This window comes from Bombus huntii, chromosome 2 (genome assembly GCF_024542735.1).
Source record: "Bombus huntii isolate Logan2020A chromosome 2, iyBomHunt1.1, whole genome shotgun sequence".
Lineage (NCBI taxonomy): Eukaryota > Metazoa > Arthropoda > Insecta > Hymenoptera > Apidae > Bombus > Bombus huntii.
Window position 1 is genome coordinate 11,398,600 of NC_066239.1, and position 12,165 is coordinate 11,410,764.

The following is a 12,165-nucleotide window of genomic DNA, read 5'->3' on the forward strand; positions in this document are numbered from 1 at the left end:
CGCGTGGACGATGACGTATTCCTTTCTGCCGCGTGACGTTGCATCTGTATGCCCGCCCTCGTCGATCGTTCCACACGTTCAGCCAGCTTGCGAAATGACGCACGATATTCAAGCATGCGTCGATACGCGGGGTGTATGCGCGATATCCGTCACGCGGAAACGTGTGAAACGACGGCTGCGAGTTTCCACGAAAACAAGCTACCCCGCCTATGAGACGAATCCGCGCCCTTCTTTTTAACGCCAACTTCGTAATGGAATCTCGCGGTTGATCCACGGTCCGTTTGTTCCAAAGATGTCGTCAATGTGATTGATCGCTCAGAAATAAAAAATGAAATGGTGGAATGATATCTTTGTAAAAAAATAATCTGAGATTTTGTAGCACGAGTTACCTTAATTAATTTTCGACATTTTTATAGATAAAAAATTTGTGAGAAGATCGTACGAAGTACATACAATGGCGAGCATATAAGTGGAGAAATTCTTTCGGATAAATTCAACTAATTCTTACGAAAAAATATATTGTATAAAAATGTATTACGATAAGTTTTATTTCTCATATCAAAGTTAAGTTTTATAACTAAATGGATAAGTTTTATAACTCATATCAAAACAAATTTCGAGCTAAATATTGAGATGTACATTTTTCCACCCTTTCCTCCCCATTTTCTCGCTTCCCTTTTCACCCAAAATTCGCACAAATTCGCCTGAAATGTCTCTAAATCCACTCTCACCCAATATTTTTTAAAACCTTGTTCCTCTATCAAATCACCAACCCTCCCTTTATCCTCTATTCCCAGGCACTAATAACTTCACGGTTCTCAAAAGACACATCACGATATTCACGTGCCATCGAGTGCAAGTCTCTCGCGAAATAAAAACGAAAAAGCAAAAATGTAAAAACAGAAGAGAAAGAAATATCAGAGTCGATGTATGTTCGAGAGAGCCGGATCGCCGGAAGAGGAGTGAAAACGTAGAGTAAGGGGGCGGGGGTGGTTGTCCACGAGGAACGGGGGTCGATTCGGCACGGACGTGTTCCGATCGAAAAGTCAGGGTGGTCGGTCAGGTGAACGATATCCGTGTATATAGTTATATTGCAGGAACCCTAGGAAACGAGCTTACTGGTGCATTCCGGGTTCAGCTCTCCGGCGAAGGCTCCTCGCGCGCGTGCAGGAGCACCCGCGCGTTCGTTCGTCTGACGCTTAATACCAGTTTCACGGCTTGATAAGCCGAAGCGTGTAATTTTGCAGCGGCTCCGGAGTCGGATAAGCACCAGGTTTTCTAGTTAAGTGGACCACAAAATTCGGGGAAGCCTATATAAGGCTTTTCGAGGTAGAAGGCGATCAGTCGAGCCACAGAGCTCTCCGGCACACCATCCGCGATCGAATTGTTCCTCGTTTCTCTGTAGTTTCTCTATCGTTTCTCCGGCTCCATTCAGTTTCCGGTCATTCCTTCTTTTTTTTATCCTTGTGCGATTTGTATTTGGCGTAGGTATCTCTGGAATGTATCTGGAATTTTTAGTTGTTCTTGGTGGATGTAGACGCGTGGAAAATTGTATGCTAGATGGCGCGAGATGGAACTTTCTTCGCAAACGGTGGGTGTGAGTGTGCACGTTTAAGTGTGAGTGTGCACGTAGAAGTTTAAGGTGGATGGATATGAGGTGGGTGATACTTGTTGTCGGAAGAGAGGATTTGCGGTGATTATTTATGTGAGTTGAATGATAATGGTACCTTTCGATTAGGATATCGAGTGATGATGAAAATCTTACTAGGTTTCGATTTGTAGGAATATTTCGTTCTACGGTCGAATAACTCAGAAAGCGTCTACTGTTGCTAATATTAAATAGCAGATATTGTTATATACTTTATGTATTTTTGTATTCTTATAAAGAAGAAGGATTACACTAACCGTTTTGATGGATTTTCTTGCTTTATTCTTATTCTCCAAACTTTAGTTAATGCAAATTTTCATTTTAGTGTACTGAATAATTCTGATGTTAATAGAATATAAACAACCTTCAAGACAAATATTTTTATTTTTATTCAATACACTATTTCGCTATCATCTTCGCTCTGATTATTTGATTAAATATAACATATTATGTTATGTATTTTCTAAATCCAATTCAAAATTTTGAATTCCAAATTCACAATTCCAACTTCGTAGTCTTTGAGCCATTTACAAAACAACAATCCAATATTCTCTTACTTTGATAAATCAAATAATTTCATCGTCAGTAAAATAAAAATAGACATCCTGCAATTCGAAAGCTGCGCGCTATAAAATTTCTGAATAGTAACCAACGCTTTGTCTTCTGAATATTATGCATCGTGTAGAATTCATTAAACGTATATTCACGGATATAATATCATTTATCGAACAGCAATTTGTTCTGTGGTATCGTTGCTGCGCAAACAAAGTGCCGGGCTCGCTCGATGGAAAAAGTATTTACTCGCTAAAGACAAGCAAATTTAGTTGAGGCTTTTTTGCGTTTTGCCATCGTCGGTGATTTGTCAGCGGACGATTTTCAGCTTGCTACATAGGCCAGGCCAAATATCCCTGTTTACGCACGCTCGACGCGATAATGCTTGTAAATAATGGTGGAAGTTTGTTGACTTCCCATTTGCCGATCGACGCTCGACGCGCGAATAACTTTGTCCGTCGCTACGCTGTTCTCCCCCAATTTGAAAAGCTGAAATTCAGACCGGGGTTAAAATGTTTACGCGGCCAAGGGAGAATTTGGATGCTCGAAATAAACATTTTTTAAGGTTAAGGGTAGTAAATACACCTTCTAGAAGATCAATGATTGTTTCCAATAATATACTTGTTAAAGCCTTGAACATTTTTATGACGGCCCTTTAACATGTGTATTACTTACACTAAATATTTTGCAATTGCTATATCCATTTTCAGATTGTTTTCAAATTTTATCAATATATTCGAAACAGTCGAGTGCCGTTAAAATGCTAATAAAATTTCTAATTGAGATATTTCAATGTATACATTTCCTAGTAAAGGTCAATCCGATCAACCCCACTTTTCATTAATTTCTTAATTTCACTACACAAGTACATGATTAATAATCATTTCTGAAAACAAATAATTCACTTCCACAAATTCATTCGCATGCACAACACGAATACGACAGAAATACAATAATTATATATAAATATAAAAAAAATTGTAGCCTTTCCAGTCGAAAACCTGACTCTCAAAACTCAGTCAGACAACCAATTAGCAAAGAGAGGATCCTAACCTTACAGAGGGCTGAAAGCTCGCTTACAACTCAGTTCGAGCTCCAAAAACGGAAAATCGCGAGCGAGACGGTGAAAGATAAAAACGAAGACGCTTGGTCGACGGCAAAAGGAATGCCGAGGAGAGGCACCGAAGAGAGGAGAGACGGAACAGACGGCGAGAGAGCAACCTCGCCATACACTCGTATAAAGAAGAAGGGCAAAACGAGAGGAGCATCATATGGAAAAGAGGGAGGACGGGTTAAGGAGGTAGCGCGGGAAGAAGGTTCGTACAGCCGAATCGAGGATGTAGACAGGAAGGATGTTCGTCGAGTGCCATCGACTTAACTCGTGGTATGGCACAGCGAGCACGAGCCCATCCTCTTCGGGGCTCTGAAGAGAGCCAAGCCGGCATAATAAGCTTTGTGCGCCGACTGTCGACGTCGGATTCCCACTCACGAAGGGCTGAAGAGGCCAGCCGGAAGCGGCTGCATCGGCAGCAGTAGCGACAACGCCGAGGAGCACCGGTAACAGAAACCTTTGCCTGCGCGGGAGTTTGCCCATACGCGAGAACATCCGAAGAATCGAGCATCTGCTTGTGAAACCAGTCCACCTCTCACGGCGAATGCTCCCGCCCTACGTAGGTATGTACATGTTCCGCTGAAAAATCTAGAATGTTAATTACCAGCCTACATTCTGCTCCGACGATCTTTACGTTCAGTAAGACTCTTAGCTGGTGGAGATCGTGTACTGTCAGCCCTTTGCCTGGCCCACTTTCTCCCTCTTGGAAACACCATCTCTTGAAAATGGAAATTGTTCTTCTCTCTTCCGGGATCTTGAGTCAAGTTTGGAAACTTGATAGGTTCGATTTAGGACAGCGAGGACTTGGATCGAGGTCTGATTGATTCTCGGGGTAGAATGGTTTGCTTTATGCGAGAATGGGGTTAAAGGATTGGTGTAATCGGGGTAGGTAATGATTCTGAATCGACGAGAGAGAAGCAGAAGATCATATATATTATATATTATAACTAGTGGATTTTACTTTGGATATTTTATATACTTTTGTACATTATCCAATATAAATTTCTCAGTAATGCGTAAATAGCTGCAGTCTGATCGGACACAAGTCCAATCTAATCTCATCTAATCCTATTAATGCGACACAAAACCTGTCAGTGTTATAATTAAATTTTTAACTTTAATACAATCCTTCGTTCACTCAAGAATTTCACGTAAGAAATTTTACTTGATTTCACATCAGAAGAAAAAACATCTTATCGTGTTAACGATAAAATAGTAGTAATCTCGTGACACGAATAAAACTACGTGCGTCGACTTTGGCCGTGAATATGTGTCTACGGCACGTTAGGGTTATAAGTGGGTTAAAGGTACTGGTTGTTTAGAGGGTAAAGTGCATAGTTTGCCAGCGCTCGGAAACAACGGAGAGTGGATCGCCTAACGAAGTGTGTTTGCCGGCGGAGACCACGGGAACGAAATATGGTGGGGATGATCCGGGCCAAAGAAAACACAATCCACACGAAATCGTTAACAGTTCGTCCGTTCTTCTTCTCTCTCTTGTTCGTTCGATTTTGAAACCCACCCTCCACGATGATTAAGAGCAATAGCGTTGTATAAATCGCGGCTGGAGTACGAAAAAGGTTGTCGACCAACCCTTCACGATTGCGCTCCCTTTTCGTTAGAAAAAGGATTTTCTAGAGGCTGTTTTTTATTTCTGATTGGTTTCTCAAAATATTTGGTTATATCTTATTCATAGTTACTGCGAATGTTTATGAATTTCTAAGAAATTACTTACTTCTATGACGTTTTATAAATAATATTGAATTTCAATATAATCCAATTCTCCGTTAGTCGATAAATTCCGTAAGAAAGTATTTCTAAGTTACATAATCAAAAACCTCGTCAAATCTCATCATCCTAATCCAAACTTTCTCTTAAACCTCTCCACGATCTCAAAAATCCACCAACCTATTCTCAGCACGATACTTCCAGCGACATCCATGAGACAATTCAAGAAAGTCCTAAGCCGATCTAAGGGAAAAAGCCAGCGAGCCTTAGTTAGACAGCGCGCGCTTTTCTACGATCCGGGTTAACCAGGAAAGCAGCAGGGCCGACCGCTAATCCGACGTGCAACGATTAAAGCTGCGTTGGTGGTATCGCTGTCGGTGATTTTCACGGAGCCCAATGCTCGGACACGATATCATTCCCACCCCCCATCCCCCACCCTCGCCTCTCTCCTCTTGTACCCTTCTTTCTCGTATCTCTTTGACTCGGTTCGACAAAGCGGAGCCCATGGATATCCCGCCTCGGGGGCTCGTTGTTGCAAGGACAGAGTCGGATAGATCCGCAAGAAGGGTGAAAGAGACGAAGCAAAGGGTGGAACGAAGAAGAAAGAGGAAGACGAGGAAGAGATAGAGGAGTAGAGACGGTGAAACGTTATAGAGAGGGAAGGCACTCGTTGATTTCCCGTTTTCATATTCAATATGATCTGCCCCGGCATTGTATTCATTGAAAACGAGTCAACCGCACGCAAGATCAGGAGCCGGGCGCCAGAAACGAGAGTGGATCATGGAAGCCTGGCCTCGTCGGTGATGATGGCAGAGCTGGTAGTGGTGGGTAGGTCGTTGCGGTGGTTGGATGGATGGTTAGTTGGTAGGTAGGTTGGTTGGTTGGCTGACTGGCTGGTTTCCTACTCCAACTAATGAAAGGAGACTCCGCGCCAGGGTCTGGAGGTTGCCTGTCTGCCTGAGGTTTAAAGTCGATGTGTCCTCTTCACCCGTGAATCACGACGGGGAGCGGTAACGTTCTAAGAGGGGATGGATGCTGGAGATGCTTCTCGATCATTCCAACTGGGTAGGAGGGAGGAGGTATCTTTTAAGGCGACCTGCACTCGTTCAGATGCGAATCCATCGGTTCGCGCGAATTGAGACGTCCGGCTCAGACGTGGACAACTTTCGTGACTAACCAAACGTTGCAACTTATTTTTGGAAAATCCTTGCTTCTGCTGTACTTAAGTTTGCTTCGCTTTTGAAGGATATTCACAGCGTTCTGCTTTGATAACTGGCGTGTTTAAATGGTAAAACTAGTCGTGTAATTGGTAATGGAGTGTTATATACAGAGTGAGCCACGTAAGAATGAAATCTGATATATTTTCGAAACTGTTCGTGTCTTTTTGAAATGTTTCTTCTTTAATGACATATAGATAGTATTCTATCGTACAAAATGATAGAAGTTAATGAGTCATTTTTTGTGCAATTTCATGTGCGATTATAATACTCTGATTTGTGAAGTTATCTTCTAAACAAAATAATCTACGTTGAAATCGTTTAATTTCGTATAGTATTTCTCAATACACTTACCGATATAGATAATATTTTTGACAGTATTTTGTGTTCTAGTTTTACGACTCACCGTGTATATTTGTATGACGAGTTGAGACTGATCTTGTGTATGTATGTTTGAATGAGTTCTACTTTTGAGTTTGCCTCTTTGAGATAATGAAGAAAATTGGATATTTAGAAGTTGAAATGTATGTCTTTTAGTAATTAATTTAGGAAATATAGAAGTTAATTTGTGAAGATTTACTAAAACTTATGGAATTATGTTTGTGGAATGCTTGTTATTAAAAGAGAAATGTTTATATCAGATCGAACAAATGTTTGTAACGTTGAATGAATAATGGTTCAACATGGAGATTTTTATATGTGGAAAATTAGTGGGTCCATCGTCGAGTGTGCCGAATAGCGAATCGTAACGTGGAAGCTCAAAGCGTAGAAATCCACCTCAGCAATATTCAAATTAACGATCCGCCAACGTTTTCGTTCAGTAGACTATTTGGCCTACAAAAACCAGGATCGCTATTTATTCCCTAATGTATTGGATATCCTGTATATCTTGCTATAATAAAAAAAATGAGTTACCAACCAAACGCCCAAACGAGTTTTATTTTTACATAGTTCTCTAGAAATTCCGATATCCTTCTACTATTAATAATATCTTAAGAAGAAAACTTGAAAATGATAATCCCATTATTCTATTTTTATACGAAAATATGAATTCTAAGAAAAAATTTGTTTAAATTTTGACCAAGAAATAAATAAACCCTTGATAAAAATATTATTTACAATCTACATTTATTTATTTTACTAAAGTCCTTAACATTTTAATTATATTTTAAAAAAGAGAATATCTTTATAGAGAATATTAGAGAGAATATAAGAGAATATTATCAACGTTAATTCTTTTCCTTATAAACTAAATTTTTACCTTTGTAATAATTCAATAATATCTGATAAAGGCTGACCACTAGCAATGGTACCAAAGAATCTCACCCAAAAAGTCAATCTATTCCACCTACTAAAACTCTTCATAAATGCAATAACAAACTCATCTATTTCAAAGAAACGTCGTTGATCAAAGATGCCCCGTAAAAGCGAGACGTTTAATCACGATAAGCGCGACTTCAACGGTTGCCAGTCTCTTGTTTCATAATAATAATAACGACGGACCATCCATAAGAATCTCGTCTCATCTCCACCTTCTCTTTCTTGCAGACATCGCTGTGCTCCCTCGCGGCACATACGCGTGGCAAAAGAGGCAGCGAAGAAGCGGGTAACGCCATTGTGGCAGAAAAATGGAAGTTCCTAATAGAGATTTCCATGCACTCGGCATTCCATGCAGGGGTAGTAGGAGGGTTGAGAACACTGCAAAAGAGCGATAGAGAGAGAAGGAAAGAAGAAACATCGAGGAGGAGACACGTGTGTGTTAGACAGAGACGAGCAACAGGGAGATAAAAAGAAAAAGCAGCAGTGGAAGGGGTGGTTCGAGGCGAGGAAGGCTGCTCGAAAGGAGAAATATCCGCGAGTAGTTAACAGCAACGACATTCGAGTCCGCAGCTGGCTCGCACCGCGAATGAGATGGATGGCGCGTAGAATGCAGATCGTTGGAAGGGATGCGGATGGACAGACGGACGGATGGACCAGCGAAGGGTTGCGAGCGCGAAAGGGACGTGGCGGTGCATCGACGTGCTCGGTGCAGCCCTATAGGCGACTATACGCGGACGCGCCACTATTGGGGTGCAGCCAGAGTGGTGGCACGGGGCGGAGCGATGCCGATAGGAGGGTTGCAGCCGGCCTCTTGCCGGCTGCTTTTTCGGAGGGTTGGATCAGCGCGACGCTCGATGCGCGTTGCGAACCACAGACTCGACGACATGCAACCACCAGCACCTACGAATAGCCAGCCGTGGATCGAGCTCGATGCACGCAGCTCCTTTGATTTCTTCGTCTTTATCGAGATCGTACTATGATCTTTCCCCGCTTTGAGATGGGAAGATAAAGAGTTATGAAATTTGGGTTAAGGGTAGTAGGGTGCATGCAGTTTGGTGCGCGACTATACTCACGCACTTGTTGTGAAATTTTATTTGTTTATTTTTGTTGTGAGTAAGAGTCTATGAATAACTTGGTGATACGAGAACTTCACTTGGGTAATAAAAAGAAAAAAGTAATTGAATAGTGTAGATTTAAGGGGTGCATAGACGATTCTGAGAATTTTTTTGTTTGATTAAGATTGCGATTTAGAAATTTAAGATGGTATAAAGTCAAAGATTATGAACTTATGGATATGGAGGAATGTTTGAAAACTGTTTAACTTTGTTGTATCATAAGAAACAATCACCTTGTTCAATTTTTCTATCTTGGGACCGTGTCGAAATATTCCATCACACTTTGTGAGGCTAACAATTTTACTAGTAATTAATCCATGATACTAAGTTGTTTAAACTCTTTTTTTCTCTCTCTAGATTCAATTTCTTTTCTGTATACCGATCATAAAATTAAATATCGTATCAGTATTATGTATAATTTTAAGTAACCTTGAAATTCTCTAGAATTCCGTTCACCAAGTCACCGACAGCGGAGAAATTTTCTGAAATAAGCACGTTATATGCTCATAGAGGATCGATTTAAACGGGCGTTCGCGTTCATTGAAAATGTAAATTGGGCGCGCGGCGATTGACGAAATAATCGCCCAAAGGAATTTAATTACATCGACGTTTCGCGGCTGCTCGTGTCGGAAGGACGCGTCGTTTATTTTATATTTATTTTTCCTTCGCTTTTTTCTTTTTTTTTTTTTTCGATGCTTCGTACCAACAAGCAAAGGTTATAGGTGGTGCACACGCACACGTTAATGAGAAAACGGGGCGCGCGTAATTTACTGGCGAGGAGAACAGCCAAAGAGGGAGGACAGAGGAAAGACGTGTAATAGACATATTACTCTCAATATAGCCTAGGGTTACTTGGCGTGGGTTAATTCGATGTTTAAGTGCGTGTATAGTGATATTATAACCCATCGTAATTATTACTATTATTCCGTGCTGTGAGTGCTGGCATTTTCGATACTCGACATCGTTGCTTTCGACGGAAGAGTTGAAAGTGTCGTGATTCCAACGTGTTTTCGATTTTTGTGTATATTATTAAAAAGAGGACTGCGCTGATCTTCCGTATTATGGGAGGAGAGGATTAATTTACGTTTTTATCATCCCCTGTTTTCCGTGCTGTATTTTCCAATGATTTGGTAGATGTATTATATGTGTATGATGAGCTTCGGTGCGTGTATTTGACACGAAATTCTGGATACTGATTGTATTATATTTATTCTACTTATTATGACAAGATGAATGAAGACTAGGATTGAAGAGATTCGTGAATGTCATTATACCTTATGAGCGCACTGAAATTCTTGAATAGTTTTTAAGGCGCGTTACATTTTAGTTATGAAAGATCAATCTGAATTAATCATATAGCAAAGTATTAAGAATAGCAAATATAATTGATGAAATACGTAATTTATAGTGTCATAGAAACTTTATTCGTTACCTGATTCTTGCTACAACATGAATCTGAAACTATCCAAATATTATCTTTTACCCTGTTCAAACTAATCTCAGATATTATATTTGTGTATGGTATTGTTATACGATAAAGTTTTATTTAAAAACGAACAATAAAATTATTTGCAATCAATCCTTTAACCCCTTTGAACGATAGATGTTTCAAAAATATCTGTAGATAATAAGACACGTGTTCAATGAAATTCGCGAAACATGCATCTTGATCCTCGTTCCACGAACGCATTCACGGTTCCTACAGTTAAATCGGGTTTCAATCTTAAACGGCATAGTCGGCAATCCGACCGCGAGGCTGACACGTGCGACTCTATCCATCTAGAAAAAATTCGATTCGACGCAAGAACGTTTTTTGGATTAGCCCGATACCAGGCGATCCGGTCAGAGAGTCGTAATTTTAAACATCTGACATCGCCACGCGTGTCAAATCACAAAGGCGCCTTTCCAAATGGTTGCGTAAATTCGCGTGGCGAACATGGCCGTGTAAACGACAACGATTCGTTCGTGGTGGATGGTTCACTCGTAGAACGCTTTTAAAAAGAAGACAATAAAAAGAAGAAAAGGAGTTTCGTTTGTCAGGAAAAGTTCTGTAGTTTCAATTTAACGCAAAATTTATCTCTCATTCAACATCATTTTTTTATTTCAGATATATTTTTGATCACCATACACGAACGCCTTTACAAATTCGGAATTCTCTATCTCTAATGACTGTTAAAAGAAGAACGAATTGCATTTAAAGCGCGTAAGGAATAAGAGGGATAAAAAATGAGATCAGTTTATTCTTTTATCTATTCTATTATCCACGATAGCTGCCAATGATAAACAATGCTTAATAAAACAAGATAATCCAAAAAACAAAATCAAAGTGCTTAGAATTCAGTATAGCCACTATCTTCCTGTAATCAAACGTTCCAATATATGTATAACCGCTCAAGTTTATTTCAAACCTTTACCTAAAATCCTTAATTTTCCAACAACACAAAACACGTATCTAAACACATCGCTACTTTCTTACAACGAGCATCTTCATTGCCCAAAATCATCTCATACACGTACATAGCCCTGTATCCTAAGTACTTCGTCCCATTACCTCACTCTTACCATTTTCTTTCCAATCTCGGCGTCGGGCTTTCTATCACGACGTCGCGCTTCATTCTTCCACAAGCACTCGACTTGCAAGACGAAATGCCTGGAAAAGAGGGTGTCGAGAAGAATGTTAGAAAAACGAGTGGAAACGGACTCATCCCGACACGTCTAGGCGGTTGGTTACGCGCTCGTACCACGTGCACGCATGTAAATGACAGGGGAGGGTGTGCGAATTGCGGCGGCCAAGGGAGTGAGAATGGAAGAACGAGAAACACGGCTAGGCGAGAGAAACAAGATACAACGGATGCAACATTGTTAAACAGAGATGGGATGATGGGACGAATGATAGATGAGGGGAGAGGAGAGAAACAAAGAGAGAAACTGAGACGGCGATAGCAGGAGGGAACGAGGGAGAGCGAGAAAGGGAGAAAACGTTGGGTCGGAGAGACGGAGACGCATAGTAGGCAGTAGTCGCGTTACTTCCGGTCGAGCGATCGCTGTGCCTGGCAGCTGCGGAGTTTGCAGGACGGGGGTTGTTGTTGCACATCCATGCGCCCCCTTTTGCGTATCCATCCACCCCCCATCCAAGCTTCCACTTCCTCCGCCCTCGCCTATCCCTTCACCACGCTTTCACCCCTCCTCCTCAGCCCCCCTATCACCCTCTTTTATCGTTCCGTATCGTCACATTGATTCATTCTCTAATTCGATTAGTTTAAATGGCATTAAAACAATCCTGTTGCCAGTGCGTGGTAACGCGACTCGCCGAGGCGAGCTTCGCGAACGTGCCAACGCCAACACGGCTCTCCACGCAGCTGTTCGCTTCTCTCATCGCCAACCCCGTCGAGATTCTGGTTTCCACGGATTTTTACTGTGGTTTAAGGGTGCTTTCGGGATGGGCCGATGTTGGCTTGAGGGGCGAGCAATATTTGG

General features: G+C 41.2%; 1 long non-coding RNA gene across 2 annotated transcripts; it reads left to right on the forward strand.

Moving 5' to 3' along the window:
- The first annotated feature begins 1,331 nt into the window (after nucleotides 1–1,331).
- Nucleotides 1,332–10,938, forward strand: LOC126875926 (uncharacterized). 2 transcript variants are annotated; one of them, XR_007693774.1, is made up of 3 exons: nucleotides 1,332–1,705; nucleotides 3,185–3,874; nucleotides 7,802–10,938. It is a non-coding gene; the product is annotated as an uncharacterized LOC126875926 (long non-coding RNA). The 2 variants fall into 2 exon arrangements; XR_007693775.1 differs by having other exon boundaries at nucleotides 1,332–1,591.
- The last annotated feature ends 1,227 nt before the right edge of the window (nucleotides 10,939–12,165 follow it).